The sequence below is a fragment of the Etheostoma cragini genome, chromosome 9 (assembly GCF_013103735.1).
Source record: "Etheostoma cragini isolate CJK2018 chromosome 9, CSU_Ecrag_1.0, whole genome shotgun sequence".
NCBI classification, from domain to species: Eukaryota; Metazoa; Chordata; class Actinopteri; order Perciformes; family Percidae; genus Etheostoma; species Etheostoma cragini.
In genome coordinates this window covers 10,583,863-10,589,079 of record NC_048415.1, presented here as the reverse complement: position 1 = coordinate 10,589,079, position 5,217 = coordinate 10,583,863, and the positions used below count along the sequence as shown (strand labels likewise).

The 5,217-nt window shown below is 39.6% G+C and overlaps 1 protein-coding gene across 1 annotated transcript in view; it reads left to right on the top strand.

Annotated features, from left to right (window-relative positions):
• The window catches only part of nr5a2 (nuclear receptor subfamily 5, group A, member 2), a 65,415-nt gene that overhangs the window by 8,428 nt on the left and 51,770 nt on the right, over nucleotides 1–5,217 (top strand). The window lies entirely within an intron of this gene.

The following is a 5,217-nucleotide window of genomic DNA, read 5'->3' as shown; positions in this document are numbered from 1 at the left end:
TTTTCTGTTCATGTATAGTTTACCACAGATGTGGTTTATTCTGGGGTTTTATAGCAAACACCACTCACTAAAATATGATCCAGAGTTTACTGTACGCATATGCAGGAGTGGAAAAACAGATCCAGTTATTGCTTTCTGTGTGCTGCATGATGCAGTACATTTGTTTCCGAGATATGATGCCTGTTTGCAATTACTCTTACTGAAAAGTTGGAGAGGGAAATATTACAACATGAAGCAGCTTAAATTGGATGATGACTGCTTCTGAACTTCCACATAGAAGTTTAAAAAAGTTGAACACAGTTAATCATAGCACATTAAGTTTTTTGGAAACTCAGAGTTAAAATACTCTTTCATGATCAATTTGAATGTGAATAGTTTCCTTCCAAACTTGCATACAGTATCTACCATTAAGAAAAGGTTGATACGTACTTTGACATAATAATTGCCTGTATAAAAGGAGAACATTATATTTATTTAAAGATTTAACAATGAACAGTAGGCTAATATCTGGTCTCGCAAAAGTATACCTGGAACTTTGTGAAGTGAACCCTTTCATTACCACCAAAGCGTTAAAATCCAGCATTGCTTATTAGTATTTAAGATGGGGTCAGGGGGAGTTAAGGGGTATCTTGTAGCTGCTGTGCACTTATGCTTGCCAGACAGAGTAATAGATAAAATATTAAACTTGGCAGCAGGGCGAGAATGGTAATGATGATACTTTTGGCCAGCTGTTTCGAGGCCTCTTGTTTAATTTGAACGTGCCTCAGAAGCTTGTTCAAACATGGCTATCCAGAAGTGACAGGACGGCAGGACAAGAAACATTCTTCCAATAGTCAAAGATAATATTTAAAATCAACTGTTTTCCACACATGAGTTGACAAGTTATATTCTGAAATAATTAATTTTGAAATGAATAAAGCGACCTAAAGGTCACCTTTCAATACTTATTATTTTGACAGAGAGGTTAAGTTGTAATACTGTCCTTTAAAAAAACACTGGAAATTATGGTACATTGTGTAGTCTTTTATACGTGTTGTTATTCATACAGTTTCAGTCTTATATTGAAAGAAAAGTCTTCACGCATTTTATAATTTAAAACAAATTTAAAAAATCCCTAGGCTCTTGAAGTGATCACATACAATTGAAAGTTAATTTGTTAAAGAAATTAGACCCTGTGAGGATAAGTGTGGAGCGAAGACTAACTAAAATCTTTCCCGAGGCTTCTTCTCCTTTTAGCTGCCATGTGGGGTGTAATTAATTGCTGTTAATTGTAAATGGCCGCTGGGCAGACTCTCCTGGCCTGTCATTTTCCAGCTGACAAAGGTGGGGAGGGGGAAGCGTGTGATTTGTTTTGCTGGCGGTAGCTTTCAGCTCGGGGGCAAGATGGGCCCTGCAGCACCCTGTCAGGGGCCAGAAGCTCCAGTGTGCGACTCCTGCCACAACCAGTAAAGACGTCCATTACAGAAAGGCTGACACCCCTCAGTGCTCGTGCGCACACACACACACACACACACACACACACAAACACACTTCACACATACAACTCTCCCTGGTAAACCCGTTAAATATATTCATGAGAAGCCCAACAAGGTATTCAGAGGGCCACAGGCAAGTGGGAGAAGCTCTCATTTGATCTAAAAAGAAATGTGTGTACAATAGCAAGAGGAAAGGAGCATTGGGGGTCATGAGCAGTCGTTTCATTCCGTTACACAGCAGTTTGCAGCAACATGTGATTTCAGGATGTCAAGTGGAAACCAAAACGTGTACAAAGATTCAAGGAAAACTTTAAAGTTGACTCAACTCAGTTTTTTCCTTACTGTTTACTTTTTCCTTTCTGGTGTTGCTCTATGTCCTTCCTGTTTGTTGACGGGACGCTAAAGGTAGCGTAACAACGTGAAATGGCAGACGGGCGCATGTCAGAGTGATAGACTGTACAGTAAACAGTGTTGTGACACGTCTATCACCCCATCCCAACATTATACACCATTTGTATTATCTTGAGCTGATAACAAAAATAGTTAAACGTGACGCCTGGCTTTGCACAACAAAGAAAAACACTGCAGAGGCATTTCATATTCTCCTTTGTGTGTGCTTCTGCCACTGGATAAATGACATAGCTATGACCCAGTGTGTAACATCCAAGATATGATATGAGATTTTTTAATCTCTCATATGAACTGTGAGAGTAACAACTAATTTATCACTCAAGTGAATCTGGATATGAGTGTGATCTTTAACCTAAAATCACTCTAACCACATGTCATCAGTTGCTAACATCAAACAGTTTACCATGAAATTAAAATTTAAAATTTAATTTATTATTTGTCTATAAAAAGCTTGTTTAATCTGTTAATGTTTCTGTTATAGTTACTGTCAGGGGCATCGCGAGTCATTGTGTCGAACAGTATTGAAGTAAAAAGAAAAACACACACAATGATGATGGAGCTGGCAGCCACACACCCATTTAACCACACAAACACTCAGTGCTACCCTTTTGTAAAAATCTTAGTTAGTACTTTAGTTTATTGCTGTGCCCTGTAGTGCCTCAGCGCTTGATGTTGACTCATTGAGGAAAAAAAGGCACATCCCACTATGGCTTGACCCATTAGCACGTCTTTCACTAAAGCTGATGAAGCGTGCCGTATCTGAACAGCTCCCACTGGCATGATTTTCTTTTTATGCTCGCTAGAAGTTGTCTTGCATCACATGCTTCACTGAGCTGCCTAATACCTCATTCACTTGTGTATCATCTTAAAGACAGAGCGTCACACTAGTATTAGCTTCTTTTTTTCAATAACCAATAAAAATGTAAGATGACAGACAGCACATTGGACATGGTCATTATTACAATATTTTTAAACAAAACAGCATGCAGCTTCTGTCCTGATTATTTTTCTGTACAGGTTTTAGATACTGAATGCCAGGTAGTATTTCCATCTTGATTCAAAGCTGACCGGCCAGCATTGTCTTGTTTAAACCAGACATTATAATAAACCAATTTAAAGTGGAATGTTTTGTTGGAAATCTAACTCCACCAGTTTAACTTTTATTGGACTTTTCACTCTCACTTAGAACATCACTTAACAGACTCACAGACAGTTTTATTTAACCCTTTTTTCATGCACTTAATTCCCCATCAAATCTAAATTCATCAATTACATCCAATGCAAAACCACTATTGAGCCATTCAGCACAAATAAGCGACACCTTCTAAATGTTTGTATAATACTCACTGTATATCTCTCCCTCTCCCTCCACTTTTTATTTCCTCCCTGTCTCCATCTTTCTCACTCTGATTTGTCTTTCATCAGCCTCCCAGTACCTGCGGTGGAAGCCAGGGAGCTGTCCCATTACTTATGCATAGGTATCATAGGTATTCATGTGTGTGCATGGGATAGGGCGCATACGGAGCAGGGGCAGGGGCCCCGACATGACAAACAGGGTGTCAGCAAGGCTCCACGGGACCCATTAATATGCTGGTGGCCGACAGGGATCCTCACCTACGCGTGCTTAATATTCCTGTATATTAAACAACCATAAATCAGAGGAATTAAGCGCTGAGGGCTGTTGTGTGTGATTCAGTGTCTTAGGGGATATGTGTGCAAAGAAATTGAGTGTGTGAAGGATAGTGTGTGTGTGTGTGTGTGTGTGTGTGTGTGTGTGTTTGTGTGTGGTTGTTTGTGTTTGTTCATGTTTGAAACGCTGTGTACACGGTGTAGGGATTCTTTTGGAAAGGAGGAACAGGATTTTTGTTGGGTCCGTTTCTGAATTTATGGATGTGTGTGGGTGTGCCTGAGTGTGTTTTTGTGTGGACGTGCTCTTAGACGGTAAGTAAGTCAGGGGAATTCAAAGTTAAGACACTGTCAGCCTTTTAGCCTTTTAACCTGGCTTTAGCCCCAAATCCTCACTGCTTACTCACACTATCCCCCAAACCAGATCCGTTTTACCCCAATAATAGTTTCTTCTAATGTATTTAATCTTTTCTTCTTTGGGACGCTTTCGGTTCATATTTATGAATATTTATATACTGTACATTACATACTATTTTTTTTAGTTCACAGTGTACATTTTCCCACAGTTTATTTTTCTTTCCGGCCTCTACCTAAGTTGAGTGCTCATACCAGCAAATTCCAGAAAACAACACTGAAGTTTAATTCTTTTCTGTACGTAGCTGTCTTTCTTGTTTGCCTGTTCAACAGTGATGGCTATCACTGATATTCTAACTGTTCAGCCTGTGCTGTTAATGACAAACAAACCACAAACATCAAACAAATCTCTTTCCTGGCACCGCAGAAACCTACCAGTGAGTTTAAGTTTGGAATAGAAACAAGGTTTTCTTAAAAGGGAAATTCAATTGCTGCTGTGTTTTTTCAGTGTTTCCGCATGGAAACTTTGACAAATTTATAACTTTATTAACATTCTCGTAACCTACTAAAGTTGCAGGGTGTTATGATAACTTTGTCATCATAAGCTCAATGCTGCGGCAACAAACACATTAACAATGCTCCACATCAGTCAAACGCACATATTCATCTTCTCCCCCAACACACACGCGTACACTGTCCTGCTCTCCTCTTCCCCTCCCCCTTCCATATTAATCTGTGTTACATGTATGCAAATCACCTTTAATTAGAGACAAAGAATCTGTGTGCGTGTGTATGTGTGAGTGTGTTTGTGTGTGGTGTGATGTGGATCCCTGGGTCCGAGGCAGGCAAGAAGGCAGTCAGGGGCTAATTTTGTTTTCCCAGTAGAGCCAACTATTAGTTTCTCAACTCATTAATTACACTGTTGTGAAGAAATCATTAATAGTTAAAGTTGCCCTACAATAATGTATAATGGATACATTTGACGGCTGCTGATTCCTTCTTTTTTTCTTTTGATGTGTGATACATTTCTAACGGTCATGATAATCCCTGAGCCTCGTTGAGTGGGCATTGGAGTTAACCTCAAGCATGTTGGGAATTGGTCTTGTATGTGTGTGTGTGTGTGTATATGTGTGTATCATTTCACTGTGTATACATTATATACCATTTGAGCTGTCTGGCCTGCTACCATCTCTCTGTGTGATCTGGACCAGTGTGTGATGCTTTCCATGTTAGGGTGTGTTTGTGTGTGTGTTTTCAATAAGAATGTACGAGAAGGAGTCATCATGTGTGTGTGTGTGTGTTTGTGTGTGTGTGTGTATGGGTGTGTGTGTGTGTGTGTGTGTGTGTGTGT